At 41.8% G+C, this 16,962-nt stretch overlaps 1 protein-coding gene across 1 annotated transcript in view; it reads left to right on the top strand.

Annotated features, from left to right (window-relative positions):
* The first annotated feature begins 4,008 nt into the window (after nt 1-4,008).
* akap12b (A kinase (PRKA) anchor protein 12b) overlaps nt 4,009-16,962 on the top strand; it is a 37,912-nt gene continuing 24,958 nt past the window's right edge. Inside the window, exon 1 of the mRNA XM_084313816.1 lies at nt 4,009-4,080. The gene's annotated coding sequence lies outside the window, so the exon portion shown is untranslated. The remainder of the gene's footprint in view (nt 4,081-16,962) is intronic.

Raw genomic sequence — 16,962 nt, 5'->3', positions numbered from 1 at the left:
TTATTCTATTTGGTTATGGACCTTACTACATTATTCTATTTGGTTATGGATCTTACTACATTATTCTATTTGGTTATGGACTTTACTACATTATTCTATTTGGTTATGGACTTTACTACATTATTCTATTTGGTTATGGATGTTACTACATTATTCTATTTGTTATGGACTTTACTACATTATTCTATTTGGTTATGGATGTTACTACATTATTCCATTTGGTTATGGACTTTACTACATTATTCTATTTGGTTATGGACTTTACCACGTTGTTATATGTGGTTATGGACTTTACTACATTATTTGGTTATGGACTTTACTACATTATTCTATTTGGTTATGGATGTTACTACATTATTCTATTTGGTTATGGACTTTACTACATTATTCTATTTGGTTATGGACTTTACTACATTATTCTATTTGGTTATGGACTTTACTACATTATTCTATTTGGTTATGGACTTTACCACGTTGTTATATTTGGTTATGGACTTTACTACATTATTCTATTTGGTTATGGACTTTATCACGTTGTTCTATTTGGTTATGGACTTTACTACATTATTCTATTTGGTTATGGACTTTACTACATTATTCTATTTGGTTATGGACTTTACTACATTATTCTATTTGGTTATGGACTTTACTACATTATTCTATTTGGTTATGGATGTTACTACATTATTCTATTTGGTTATGGACTTTACTACATTATTCTATTTGGTTATGGACTTTACTACATTATTCTATTTGGTTATGGATGTTACTACATTATTCTATTTGGTTATGGACTTTACTACATTATTCTATTTGGTTATGGACTTTACCACGTTATTATATTTGGTTATGGACTTTACCACGTTATTATATTTGGTTATGGACCGCCTGTGGCCTAGGGTGGCCAACGGAGGGATTGCCAGGGGAAACCATTAATGACTTAAGTATACACTTCTTGTGATTTTGCCATATGGATCAACGAGGTTGCCATGGTAACTAATACATTTCAGTATAGCCTACTTGCAGCACGTAGTACACGATCGCGCTTTTTCACAGCTTGTAAATTGCCTATTAGTATAGTTTTTTGTAATGCGACTCTTTGTCAATGTGGCTCCTGGCTCGAGTCTGAGCCCCACTGGTCTTTAGAGTATTTAAACTTGACGGCTGCATTAGAGAACGGCAGTAATGGTCGTGTGTGGAGTGGTGCTGAAATTTTACATATTAAAAGTATTTTCATGAAATGGACATTTTACTTGGAAACAACCAACCAAAAATGGTCAGACCCTAACCGAAACATTTCAGCCAAAATATGTTTTTTGTTGGTGCTTTAATCCCTGTACTCTTCTTCACGTCTCCCAATGTGTATTCCGGTCCACATGTCTCATTCATGAGCAATCCCCAAGGTCTCTCTGGAATTCCACGCCCCCCTGCCATCTCCATGATGGACTGCATGTCTTTAGACACGTGGTGCCGCTCTCTGTGGGGGGGGGAAATCTGCTGCCGCGGGCCTTGTATCTCACTGGAGTGACAATGGAGCGCCGGCATTCCTCACACCTTTTGGGAAGGTGTGGCATTTTGATGGGGGCAAAGGGGTCGCGAGGGGTAAGGTCGCTTTGGGACGCAGGTGGTTGAGGGGTGAGGAGAGGGCAGGGTGCTGGGGGGGGGCAGTTCGGAGACGGGAGGGTGTCGAGTGTCGGGTGTTGGTGTGGGATACCCCTGATCTGTGGAATTTGGTGCAGAGAGCAGGGAATGTCGGGAATGCCAGTCATGAGGTAGGCCAGAGGGGGGTGGGGTCACTGGGGGTCGAAAGGTCAGCTGCTGGCTCACACCCTGCGCTGATCGCAGTCCCCGAGGGCCTTGGAAGGGACGCAAATGACACTACCATCCCTGTGTGTGTTAAGGGTAGGAATCACCAGACGCCCCACGATACTAGTCAGCATATTGTAATATCACAATATATTATGAGATATGTTATCTATACATGTATACCTTTTTTCACCGGCAAATTATGTCCCCAACGGACACCATTTTCTGCAATAAAAGAATACATAAATCATCCGTTTTTTAAGATGTTTTCAGTCTGTTCACCTCATTCCAATATTTTTTATTGCAGTAAAGTGGGATTGTCGAGCAAAAAGGGAAAAAAAACATATACTTGGCGTCACTGTATATATAATATCGGCACGCAAAATATTGATATATTGCTGTGTTGATCCCCCCACCCCGTTTGTGTGTTTGGAATGGATCCATTCAAACATTCTTATTTCTTATTTCCAGTGCAGCCAGTGCTTTATTGCTTCCCGTGAGTCATTCATCCTTTTAAAACAGGCCTGTCAAGAAGAGAGTTGGCTCGTTTCTTCCTCTCACAGCCTGAAAGAATCTCCCTATTCTGACACTTGACTTTCATCACGGCTGCTGTGAAGTAACGCAATACTTCTGAAATGACTAGTCAGCAAAATGGCTATAATGACCAGACACTGACATGTGAAGAAGACCGTATACCTGCTATATGGACTGTTTATACGTTGGGGAGTTTCTCTCGTTGCCGAATCTCAACTGAAAGCATTTTAAACTGCAAAAGTAAGACGTGTTTCTGAATCGCGTATCATTTTAGGATTAAACTTTGGTCAGGAATTTTGATACCGTGTAGATTTGAGTTTTTTACGCTCCGGTTCCGATGAGGTTCTACAAAAAAAAAAGAGGGCATTATGTTCACAGCTCTCTCTCTCTCTTTCTCACACTATCTCTTTCTTCATCTTCTCATTTGTTCCTCTTCGTTTCGCTCCGACCGGAGTGTCCCATCGGCTCGTAAGAAAGCGTTGATTGTGTTGATCAGTAGCGACCCGGGGGCCCCTCCTCTCCTCTCCCCCTCTTGGCTCTCCACCTCTCCTCTCCCTCCTCCCTCTTTCTCCCCTGTCGTATCGTCTTTCAGGGCTTTCCTGGAGAAGCCTCGGCCGCTGGGAACGGTGCCTCGGTCCGCCCATTAGCTAGATTAGAAGCTCCGTGTGTGGGGGGGTCATGTTTCCCTCTCCTCTATAGCCCAGACGCACAAAGCCTCTGCCTGGCCTGCATTGTCCGGCTGTCAGTGGTTAGCTCGTCGTCTGTGCCCAAGAGCCTCTGTCGGGACTCAGAGAGATCCTGGTGGATAAGGATGCGGGGAGTTGCTTCGTGTCTGCTGAGGCTTGTCGGCAGGCTGTTGGTGTGCTGCTGCTGTAGTGTAAAACGTGACATGATGATGTGAATCTGATGTGTTGTGGGTTTGGCGCGTGGGAGGGTTGGGTCTATATTGATTATGTTTTTTTGTCAATTCTCTGTGAATTTGAAAAGTCGAGGAAAGAGCGACTTGTATTTAGTGGCGGCAGATTTGATGTAATGGTGCTCTTTTTTTTTTTATCGCAAAGGATTATGAGTTAGACGGTGGTGGCAGAAGTACACGGTTCCTTTACTTAAGTAAAAGTAGAAATACCCAGATAAATGAGCACTCTGGTAATAGTGAAAGTCCTCACATTTTAAGTAAAAGTAGAGAATTATTTGCTATTGAATGTACTTGAGTATCTAAAGTAAAGGTATGCATTCCAAGTGTCGTTTGTGTATTCCAGTGCTTGGGAGCATTCAGTCCCCCATCCATTGACCTCTATAGGTTATGTTAAAGTGGTATGTGGTCCAGTTATGCTGCTCTGATTATTACGCCGTCTTGAAGTTGACGGGCTTCAAATGTGAAAGTACATAATCTTGATACATTTTTGCCCCGTTTTTTTCTATGCAAAATCTTTTTCTTCAAAGTAACTTAACTGATCGGTTCAGGTAAATGAGTAAAAAGTACAATATTTCCTTTGAAATGTAGTGGAGTAAAAAAAAAAGTATAAAGTTTCCCTAAAATGAAAACGCTCACAAAAGTACATTTACAGCAATTATACACTATAGGTGGTAAATAAAATAAATATATTATAAAGTAGCCAGAACCACTTGATTAAGAGTGTTCCGTTTCTCTTTTTCTTCCTCAGCTCCCGCAGAAGAACGGACAGATCTCCGGCCTGGGCAGCCTCAATGGTCACTCGGAGGACAACGCACTAGCAGAAGGTGTGTGTGTGTGCACGCCTACGTGTGTGTGTGTGTTCCTCTGTCCATCCATTTGTCTGTCTTTGTGGTTCATTAGCGGTGTGTAACAGTGTTTTCCTGTGTGAGGCAAGTAGTAGGGAGTCTGTGTTTGTATGTGTTCGAGTCTCTCAGTTTGTTTCTACAACGTGTGTTTGTTTGTATGGGTCTCTCTCTCTCTCCCCTCTCTGTGTGTGTGTGTGTGTGTGTGTGTGTGTGTGCACGCTTGCATGTGTGGTTGAATGTGTGTGTATTTGCAATGGTTAGTGCACACACACATACACGTGTTTGTGCGAGCGTACGTACGTGCATGTGTGTGTGTGTGTGTGTTCCTTAAGTCCCTGGTCTGCAGCTCAGGCCCTGTGAGGTCTCTGCTTGATCCTAAACTAATCCCTCTATCAACACATGGAGGACACCTACATGGACCTCTATTGAGACTTGTCAGAAAGGAGCCACACACACACCCAACATACTCTCACTCTCTCTCTCTTACTCACTCACTCACCCACTATCTGTCTTCCTCTCTCTTTGTCTCACTCACTCTGTCTGTCATTCTTTCTAGGCAAAAAAAAAAATAGTGTTATGGTCCTCGATGTCCGATTGATAAGTAAGTGGTAATAGTGTTCTTTTAGGGTGCTCCAGTAGCACACCATGTTACCGCGCTCGCGCGGGACTCCGTGCTGCGTCACGGATCTGGTTGACTCCGAGTTCGATTCCCGCACCCGCCGTCATTTGCCGAATGTCTCCCCCTGCTCTCTCTCCCGTTTCACCCTGCAACTGTCGGTCATGCTTGACCAGGAAAGCGATAAACGCTAAAAAATAAAGTTTAAAAAAAAATAGTGTTCTTTTAGATTAGGTTTTCAAAATGAAATCCAAATGATATTAGCAAATGCCACTGTTGATGGTTAAAGAAGGACACCTTCCACACTGGCTGGTGTTTCCTGGTGTGTCCGGCTGTGAGCCGTAGGGAGATACGATGCTACTTATTAAGAGTTTCTACTTCGAGAGTCGGTCACATGTACTAAAAATATACACATCATCAGTGAGTCACGTTAATGTACAGGTCAGCGTTGAACTTTGGCACAGCGGCCGATGCGGAATACATTCACGAGCGGATGCTAACTTGGGTTTGCATGCTTTCCCACTGACGTGAGTTCAAGGTGAAGAAATCTTCACACTGGTGTGACCGCCTTAAGGAGAAACATGTATGTGTCTAAGGCGAACATGTATAGGTCAACATGTATAACTATATGTATAAGGTGAACATGTATGTGTCTAAGGTCAACATGTATGTGTCTGAGGTCAACGTGTAGGTGTCTATATACTATGCCAATATCAACGCTGTGCTGACATATTTCCAGTTTTCAGGATTCACTACGTCAAAATGTTCATTAATCAGTTAAAACAGCTGGGTGACTTAACTGTTTTCAGTTTTCCCAAAACAATCACAGTAGGTTTTGATGTCTATTCTGACGCTTCAGACTTAAATCCACACAAAGGTTTCCATTTCCAAAATCGAACCCTTAAATCATTAACAAAATCTTAAATCTAGTCGTGAAAATTATGAAGGAGGCGTTGTCTGTGTAGACGGAAGACTATTCTGAATAAAATGTCTTAGATAATCAGTAACCAACCCACTATTTCATTTTTATTTTCACAAACTGGAATCCTGTCACTCGCCCCCGGCATCATGGTGTCACGGTGGTGTAGTGGTTAACACCGTCGCCTCGCAGCTAGAAGGTCCTGGGTTCGATTCCCGCTTGGGTTGCCAGGTTGCCAGTTACCCACGTGGGGTATCTTCCAGGCCTTTCTGTGTGGAGTTTGCATGTTCTCCCTGCGCTCTCAAGGGTTTCCCCTCCCAATAAGATAAACCCAATGGGAAAAACATGCAGATCGCTAACGCTGTCGCGTCCCTGACGAACACTGACGGGAGCACTTGGATTGGTCCCCGGGCGTGGCGCACGCTGAAGCCCTCGTCTTCTCCCGGCTGCCCTTGGGAGGGGTAGGACGACGACGGGAGGACGACGGGATGGGAAGTGCAGAGAACATTTAATCAGTGCGTGTGTGTGTTCTTGTGGGTCACCCATCGCATGTGTGCGTGTTAAAATCTGCATGGCAAATAAAGACTTCTTCTTCTTCTTCTTAATCAACCTGCACCTGTGTCTGGGACGGCCGGCGACCCCCCTCTCTCCCCGCCTGCGTTTTGTTTGTTTTCCTATCGGGGGTTTCTGTGGGGGTCTCTCTCGAACTGGGAGGGCTGCAGGGGCGTGGTCCTCCTCCCTAAATATTTAGCAGGCCGTGACCCGGGCCCCGACACAAAGCGACCCGCGCCGCTTCATGAGACGCCGCGGCCCAGGGGGAAGGAGTAACTCTATACTACTTAAAACACTGCGATATGTCGCATACCGCGCCGTCAAACGGCCCGTTTAATAAGCTATTTAATGAAGCGATTCTGTGCGTTTGTATAGAGTAACCTTATCCCCCTCTTTAGAAGGGTCTCGAGATATGAGCGTGCGTATGAACCGATAGGGTATGTGGACCGACCGGCGGGGAATAATTCGGTTGTTGAAACAGTTGATGCTAAAAGAGATGTACCGGAGGTTAATTAGTTCTGTGTGTGGAGAGATGGGAGAGAGGAAGAGGAGGGAAGCCATGCTTTTACAGCAGTCAGTCGGCCAAGTCAAAGTCTTAACATTATTTGTCACAATACGCGTTATACATCCACGCGGTACAAGTTATACATCCACACAATGCATGTTATACATCAACGCGATACATGTTATACATCCACACAATACATGTTATACATCCACACGATGCATGTTATACATCAACGCGATACATGTTATACATCCACACGGTATGCGGTATACATCCACACGATATGCGTTATACATCCACACGATACGCGTTATACATCCACACAATACATGTTATACATCCACACGATATGCGGTATACATCCACACGATATGCGTTATACATCCACACGATACGCGTTATACATCCACACAATACATGTTATACATCCACACGATACATGTTATACATCCACACAATACATGTTATACATCCACACAATACATGTTATTCATCCACGCGATACACGTTATATATCCACACAATACATGTTATATATCCACACAATACGCGTTATACATCCACACAATACATGTTATACATCCACACGATACATGTTATACATCCACACGATACATGTTATACATCCACACAATACATGTTATTCATCAACGCGATACATGTTATACATCCACGCGATACATGTTATACATCCACGCGATACATGTTATACATCCACACAATACATGTTATACATCCATGCAATACATGTTATACATCCACGCGATACATGTTATACATCCACACAATACATGTTATACATCCACGCAATACGCGTTATACATCCACACATTATACATGTTATACAACCATATGATACAGATTATAAATCTACACGTTATACATCCACATTATACACGTTATACATCCACACATTATACATGTTATACATCCACACAATACATGTTATTCATCCACACATTATACATGTTATACATCCACGCGATACATGTTATACATCCATGCAATACATGTTATACATCCACACAATATACGTTATACATCCACACAATACATGTTATACATCCATGCAATACACATTATACATCCACACAATACATGTTATACATGTTATAAATCCACACAATACACATTATACATCCACACAATACACATTATACATCTACACGATACATGTTATACATCCACACAATACATGTTATACATCCACACAATACACATTATACATCCACACAATACATGTTATACATGTTATAAATCCACACAATACACATTATACATCCACACAATACACATTATACATCTACACGATACATGTTATACATCCACACGATACATGTTATACATCCACACAATACACATTATACATCCACACAATACATGTTATACAACCATATGATACAGATTATAAATCCACACGATACACGTTATACATCCACACAATACATGTTATACATCCACGCAATACACGTTATACATCCACACGATACATGTTATACATCCATACGATACAAGTTATACAGCCACATGTTATACATCCACACGATACATGTTATACATCCATACGATACAAGTTATACATCCATGTAATACACGTTGCACATCCACACAATGTGCATGCATTCAAAGACTCTTAATAAACTCAAACAATAAAACTCTCAATAAAGCCTAGTAAAGAACTTGCTAAATGAGAGTAAGTCATGCTCTGAATAGTATTTTTGTGGTTTATCTGAAGTATAGCAGAATGATGGTTTGATGAAACATCAATGGGTTTCGTATAAAGGAATTATGACACTTTCCTTGGTTACTGTATAAGTCCACAAACCCGGAGCATTCCTGAACCTTCATAAATGTGATGTTAAATGTTTAGAGGGGAATGTATGGTAATGTGTTGCATATTGTTACCAGTCTGAGGGGCTTTGAAGTTTGTTTACCCTGTTGGGAAAGATTTAGAGTGTGTATATAATATATACACAATCGGCCGTCAGCCGCAATGCTATCTCTATACCAAGAGATATAGCCCAGAGCCATATCTCTTTCTATAGACTCTTTCAACGTGACAACAAGAACATTCTAAAAGGACCCAAGTTTATTTCCTGTTGCAATGTTAGCTAATGTTGACAGGAAATGCGTTAGGGTCCTAACTGTGCCTTAGCAACAGAATTCCAGTGAACCCGTCTATAGAGATAGAAAAAGAAAAAGAAATATCATTATATAGCTTTTGTCAGACCGAATCCTCCCAACTCCCAATTTGTATTTCTTAATTTTGTATTTTAATTGAAAATCAATGTGTGTATGTGCCAAGTACATTTCATGACTCGAGGACTAATGAAACCCATTCAAAACCTCATGCTGAACTGAAAGGGTTTGGAAAACAAGGGCGTTTTTCCCCCTAACTGACTCTCTCTTTTGGAGATACAAGGTTGTTCTCTGACGGTAGCGATGTGTATTGTGAATAGGAGCAGCATCGGGAGTGTTCTTAAGAAGCAAGTATACAGTTTCTCTGCTTGTTGTTCCGTCTGAGCCTCTGTATGTTTGTTCTGTTCCATGAGTCTCCCCTGGCTGCCGGCTCTGTTTGTTTCTACACCTGAGGTCAGAGCACTAGTCAACATTAGCCGTAACAGTGTCCCCGCTTGCTAGCACATATCTGGGCCGCAGGAAAGAGTACAATTTCCCTATGCACAACTTGCCCCAGTTTAGTATAGTAAAGTTCCACTTGTAGCTTCATCTGAAGTTGAAACGTTTACTTCATGTAGTGCTGGGCAATTAGTTAAAATTTCAATTACTATTTTGGCTTCCCACGATCATGAAAACAAGTTAATTGAGATAAAAACGATTATTTTGCAGGTTGCTCTCATTTTTGTCTCGTCTTGTAAATGCAGCGCACCCTTCCTTCACAGTGGTAAATAAACGTGATTATGATTTTTGCCATAATCGAGCAGCCTTACTTCCATGTTCTTCTCATGTTCTACTTTTTGTCTGATTGTTTGCTGTAGAGAAGCGGATGTCCATGGTGGCACATTTGATGAAAGATCAGCTGATGATGGCAGAAGTAAATGTTTTAACTACTGGTGGAGCTATAATAATATCTAATAACAGATTTATTTTTACTTTTAAAGCCTTTTAAAGTGTTACAAATACGATAATTATCATACATCTAGCAATGGTGCATGGGCCTGTACTGTTGAGTGAAATTTTGATCAAACTGTCAAACTAGACATTGCAGATCAAATAGGACTCTAGCTCCAGCAATATCATATCAAACTTATCGTTAAGAATGTTGTCCGAAACATATTTTAGGGTAAACCTTTTTGTTTTGTACTGTTTTGTGCTAAATCTATTCACACCCCTGTATACCTTATTAACTATGGGGATTGTGGCTGCAATTCTGAATGGCTTGTTTCAAGGGGGAGGGTTCTTTTCAAGTTTCTTTTAGTTGTCATACAAAAATACAGAATACTTTTATATGAAATGCTTTTTTCCGTGTGTGCTAGATACAAATTAAATAGATAAAGTATAAAATGGAAAGTCAAAAGTATGTAAACAAGTGTTCATCAATATACAATACAGAGTAGGAAAAAAAAGTAACTGAGTTTCAATACTATAGTATAGAGTACAATGTAGAAATGGGATGGGGTACAATTTAGGTCTTAGGGTAAGGTGCAATGAGGTATGACTTGTAGTGCAAATCTCTTTACCAATAAATATAAAGTGTGTTAAAGTGGGTGCTACAGTGAGTTGTTTATTTAAAGTGAGTGTGGATGTGTGTGCTGTGAGTGTATGATTGATGGTTTGTTGTTACATAGTGTTATTGTCGTTGAGCATCCTGATGGCCTGGGGATAGAAGCTCCTTCTGAGTCTCTCTTGTCACAGCTTAACTGTAGAAACGGCACTATGTACAGTACATCATTTCATAATTTGTCAGTGTTGATACAACGCCTCATTGTGTAAACAATGCAAACACTTACAGGTGTGTTAAGAAAATTCTGTTGCGATTAACACGTTTTGCTGTTTTTTCAACATATCCACCCATACAGTGTATGTTTGGTAATTTACGAGTGTGGGACCTTATTCTGGAGAGGGAGCGTGGAATATCAAATGTATGTTGTGAAAGGCATTCAAGGCTATAGACTTATCATGTGGAAGGGGGGGGGGTGGAGTATATGAAAGGGACACAGTGATGCACAGGGATACAGTGGGAGAGAAGGAAGATAGGAGGGAGGGAGGAATGGAAGGATGTGGATAAGTCCTGGCATCCCAAGGCTGCTTTGCCTCCACCTGATAAAGACGAGACAAGGCAGTGCATTGTGGGGGATGGGACCAGAAGAATTCCTCTGATAATGGAACTCAACGAAAAGCAGACCACGCATCAAAGACACAAGCGCACACCTACACACAAAACACTCCCTATCAGGTATTGTATAGGGGAGTGCTTAGAGCCGTGACGTGTATCTCCTTGCAACACTATACAGGCGACGATTTGATTCCCTCTAGTACTTTTTGATAAATCACCAGTAAAAGGTCACAGCGACGTGCCCCACCTGACCTAGAGGAGGCGACCGGAGTGTGTAGTACGTTGTGCATCTGTCGTAGAGAAATTAACCCTCCGTACCAAGAGAAAACATAAAGAAAACGGGAAAAGATCCACCTATATCGTTTGTTTGGTCTAATTATTTCACTGCTACGAGTACGACATGACTGGAAGTAAGAACGCATGCCTACTAGTTGTGAGGGAGAATCCTCGCTCGATGCAAGATGGGAGTCATTTGTTTTATTCAGGCGGCTCTATCTGCCATTTGAGCTACTCTCGGTCCATATAGGCATACATCTGCATTGTGACATCAAGGTATTTCCTCAAAGTATTGGTGCCACAATTGGTGCATAATGGGGAACACCTCGATGTCAATCCAATCCACTTTATTTATAAAGCGCATTTTAAAAACAACAAAGTTGACAAGTGCTGTACAAGTCACACAACAAATATTTACACGGAGATGAAAAGCACACAATAAAGCATTATGTAATATGTCACATAAAAAGGCAGACTTGTCTCTCAAACTGTGTCGAAACCAAAAGCCAAAGGAAATAAATGTGTTTTCAGGCGTGATTTAAACACCTGCAGAGTGGGGGGCCTGCCTTACATGCAGAGGCAGCTTGTTCCAGAGCTTTGGGGCTGCCACTGCAAAAGCAAGGTCCCCGCTAAGCTTCAGCCTGGACTTAGGAACAGCCATGAGGAGCTGATCGGAGAACCTGAGGGACCTTGAAGGAACATAGGTTCCAGCAGGTCCGAGAGGTAGACCAGTGCCAAGCTGTTCAAACACTTTAAAGCAAACGGTAAAATCTTAAAATCAATCCTAAAATGCACAGGAAGCCAGTGGAGGGAAGCCAGTACAGGGGAAATGTGCTCTCACTTACATGTTCCAGTTAGCAGACTAGCAGCAGCGTTCTAGACTAACTGCAAGTGAGAGAGGGAGGCCTGACTGACACCAACATATAAGGCATTACAATAATCAAGACGAGAGGTCATAAAAGCATGTATAACATTTTCTAAAACTCTACGAGATAAAAAGGTTTGACCTTGGACATCCTCCTAAGCTGGAAAAAGCTCTTTCCCACTACAACATTTATCGTTTGTCCATCTTAAGGTCAGTCTATCTTCACCCCTAGATTCATAGATTGGTGACACAAGAAGTCCAAGGGGGCTCAAATCACCAGGGGGAGACACATAAGCATTGCTGGGACCAAACACCATAACTTTGGTTTTACTGTCATTCAAATGTTAAGGTTTAAAGCCAACTATGTCCCAATGCAGATTTCTGCCAAGAGTGCTCTCTCTCCCAAACGTCTGACTACCACAGACTGCCACTATTGGTGCGAAACACGTTGCTTTTGAGGAAACAACAGTTGTGATTGGAGGATCAAGAAAAGAGGGTGGGGTTTGAGACGGGTCAATGTACCACAGTTTAGTACAGTTGGTCATATTACCACCTGTCCCGTGATCCTGGATGGATTGTCCCGTTCTTATATCCCTTGTGAATACAGCCACAAAGCTGGCTGGGTCATAGCTTTCTCCTGAACAAAGGGGTGTGGATATGATTGCGTTCGTGTTTGGCTTATTGGATAAATCCTTAAAAATCAGGTCATTAAGAAACTGAATTAACATAAATGAGTCTTGTGGAAGTAGATTAACTAGTAAAAAATAAACGGCTGTTTGGTGAATTAAAAGGTATGACCACCAATCAGTTTATCAATTGATTGGCTAAAACTGAAATGAAGAGAAATATTAGTGATCCGCAATATAATAATTACCTAGTGACATCATAATAAAAATATTAGCCCCCAGAAAGCTTGTATTTGCTGCATAGCTGGTGTTTGATCAGCTTATCGGTCCTCTGTGCCACTCGGTCCCAGCGGAAACACACAGAGAGAGAGAGAGAGAGAGAGAAGGGGAAGGAGGAAGTGTGTAAGGGGCCCAGATACTTCCTTCCGGTGTACAGGTTGACCTCACTGGACTGCAGGGGTTTGGGGGAGTTTGACCGTTACTGATCATCACCTAGTCTCTCCTAGTACTCCATATTGAATGTATCATAAAAGTATGCATTCAACATGATGTTTGTGTATTCCAGTGCTTGGGAGCGTTCAAACCTGGATCCATTGACCTCTAAAAGGTTATCTTAAAGTGGTATGTCCTCCAGTCATACTGGCTCTGATTATGTCGTCTCAAAGTTGGCAGGCTTCAAATTTGAAAGTACAAAATCGAATCAAATGTTGCTTTTCTTCAAAGTAACCAGTAACAGATTTATTTTAATATTTAAAATATACAAAAAACTTGTAGAGAATATATAATGCAATATAAACATACAAAACAACAGATTAAATTAAGAAAAATAAATAACAAAATAAAGTCATCTTTAAACACTCTTGGCAGTCTGCTGACATAAAAAAAAAAAAAAAAAAAAGGTCTACATTAAACGAATGACGGTCACCGTTTCAAAGGGAGTTTATTTACTTTGTGACACAATAGCTAAACAAATGCACTAGCCATCAATATCTTATGCCAAATGATTAGGGCATATTACAAAAAACTAAAAAAAAACTATCAATTAACAAGTCCTCGTCTGCACCTTCACGAATCCTGGACTCTAGTACTAAAACACTGCCTACTAGTTATACCACTGGCCAGTATGGCTACTACCATATTGTCTTTATACCTGTCAATAATACTGTAACACTGTACAGATTAGCATTAGATGGCATCAGATTAGCATTATTACTCAGTAGGCTAGTACTCATTTATATATACTCCAGTTTAATAACCTGTATATTGCTATTGCACTTTACTGTTAGATTTGCACTCTGGTTAGATGCCAACTTCATTTTGTTGCACTGTACTTGTGCTGTATGGTGACGATACATTTTAATCTAATCTAAAACGGACTAAACACAAATACAGTGGTCCTGTAGCTCAGTGGCAACAGCATGCATGGTACTGACTAACACTGTCGGGGAGTTCGATTCCCACTGGAGCCACCCATGCAAAAAAAGAATATAGAAACGGGTACAATAAGGGGCATTGAATAAAAGTGTCCATCAAATGGCACACTGTATTTTTTTTCCCCCGTATTTTCTTATTTAACCAGGAAATTCCCATTTGAGATTAATAATCTATTTTCCGAGGACACGCTGTATGTTGTTTTAAAAATGGAAGTGCTCTTCTGCGTAGAGAGGGAGAGGGAGCTGGTCCAGAGCCGACAGACCGCACGCTGTACACTAACACCACATTTACCTCGAGAGGGTTAGACAAAAAACAGAACTGAGTAAATATTACATGGAGCAAGAGCTGTGAGGGGGGGAGCACTCCAAAATACAAGGCTGCAAGGGAGAAATGGAAGGAGAGCGATGGGGGTGGGGGGTGGGGGGGGGGGGGGTGGATAGATAGATAAGAGTACAAGGGGAAAAAAGAGATATGTGATACCCTATTATGAAAACGTAACATCTTGATCTCATAACATTAATCCCATTAATAACTGTGTGCATCAGTGTGTGTGTGCTGGGGGAGCAGTGGGGGCCTAGAGGATGACATCATAGCTGATGTAATTCTCTGGCCAGCGACCCGCCTGTCCCTCCCTCCCTCCCTCCCAGATGGCTGGCAGTCTGCTCAGCAGCACCGATACAGATAGTCTTGTGCAAGACTGGAGAATGCCGCTTGGAAACTGGGTTCAGCACAGTTGATGTCCATTTGTATAATATGAACAGGAGCATGCGTTTCTCCGTCTTATTTTGTTTGCGGTCAAGCATTTAGCATTTTTGGTGTGTGTGTGTGTGTAGGTGTAGGTTTGTTTATGTGAAAAAGTCAAGACTCCATACCCGCAAAATCAGGACGCGCTACCGAATGAGGACATTTTCGACGTCCTGATTTTAGTTACTGTAGTGTAGAGTGATGGTTAGGGTTAGTTACAGAATGCATGCAAGTCTATGAAATATCCACATATTTCATAATATGAACAAATCTGTGTGCCAGCGTGCACGTGTACATGTGCACTGTAGATCTCCTTCCAGGCTGGGTTCACTAAGGGTCTGTTGCCAGAGTGTTCCATCACGACCGTGGAAGGGGACCTCTCCCTTCACTTCGGTCATCGTGTCTCATCTCATGCCCGCCAACATGGCTCCACTCTGAGCACATAACGCAGTCCAGTCACTGGCTCTCTCCTGTTGTTATTCTGCCCACTTTCTGTTATCACATTCTGTTATCGCAGTCGACGGTTCCAGGTCTTTGTCCCTGTACCATCTTTTTGTGTTTATAATGCTGGTAGGAATTCTGTTGTTGTTGGTTAGTGTGTGTGTGTGTGTGTGTGTGTATTTAACCAGACCAATTCATTATTAATAAGAACACATTCTTATTTACAATGGCGACCTGGCAAAAGGCACAGCCTGTTGAGGGATAGGGGGCAGGGGGTAAAAGAAATACAATGTTAAAACGGAACAAGATTAAAACGAGTTAAAACATGGTAAGACAAACGGAGATGAACAGCCACAGCAGGCAGGCAAATACAGGTGCTATAGTTTAGTATCAGTTGCAAGTGTCAGCATACGTGTGTGTGTGTGTGTGTGTATACAAACACTGTATCCGCTGACCATGTACCAGCTGCGTTCCTACCAAAGGTAGCCGCATTTCTGGCAGACGTTTCTGGTCATGTGACATGTGCGCCCAATAGCGCGACGAGCTGCGTCTTTGCCCATTTCCACGTCAAACAGCCTGCAAACTACCTGGCGTTCTATCGCCATGCTCTAAGACGAACTAACCTTAACCAACTTCGAAAGAGTGCCTAAGCTTAACCAGTGTAGAAACTGACGTCGGCCAATCGGAGAGCGTCTGCCAGAAATGCGGCTACCTTTGGTAATCACGCGTACCAGCTATGGCAATGAGAACGACCTTGGATGTTGCCAGTTTGCTGTTTTTGTAATTCCACTTCCCATGTCTGTATGACACGGTATCTAGAAAGGGATGCGTTAGCCAATCGAGGCCTGTCAATTTTGAGTGACAAACGGCAAGCCACTTGTAACTTCTTTTGTTACCAGGAGAATGGGGCAGTTAAGTTTATTTTTTGTCCATATAGATGTTCAACCTATTCGGTTTGGGAATATCTAAATAATTAAATATAATATATAAGTGGGCGGGACAAGAGTAAGGTGAATGGACCTCTCGCACGTTTTTCTCATTTTCACCCCAGTTCCTTTTTGAACTGCGTTTCAAAGTACATTTGTCATTGATGCTGCATGTGGGGAATTGTGTTTTGCTAAAGGATTTTATGTTTAACGTTCCAACTTTTAAAAGCCAAATTGCTAACACTAAATTCTTCAAAAACACACTTCAATCAATATCTGAAAGAAAAAAACAGTATGCACTCTTCTACTACATAATCTTCCTTGCCTATTTTACAACCTACTATGCCTAACCTATATGTCTATACTACTACCTACTATGCTAACATGTCTCTACTACTATGCACTCAAGTTCAACACTGTTTGATGAACAATCTTACTGACCCTTAGCTGCCAGAGTTGTACCCTTCCTGGTGACTTCTTATACAGAACTTGTACTAAATGACCGGATGTTGCAGAGAATGCACTGACGTCGGGTGACCCGCTCTTAAAGAGCACCTACGGGAGGCTGCAATTCGAAACTGGCCACCGTAAATGCCCAAACCCCCCACCACCTCCTAATAGACAGTCTCCTCCCCACCGCATGTATATATTCTCTCCCCG

Source organism: Notolepis coatsorum, assembly GCF_963971535.1.
Source record: "Notolepis coatsorum genome assembly, chromosome: 5".
Classification (NCBI taxonomy): Eukaryota; Metazoa; Chordata; class Actinopteri; order Aulopiformes; family Paralepididae; genus Notolepis; species Notolepis coatsorum.
The sequence above is the reverse complement of the archived record's forward strand: the minus strand, read 5'-3'. Positions and strand labels throughout refer to the sequence as shown.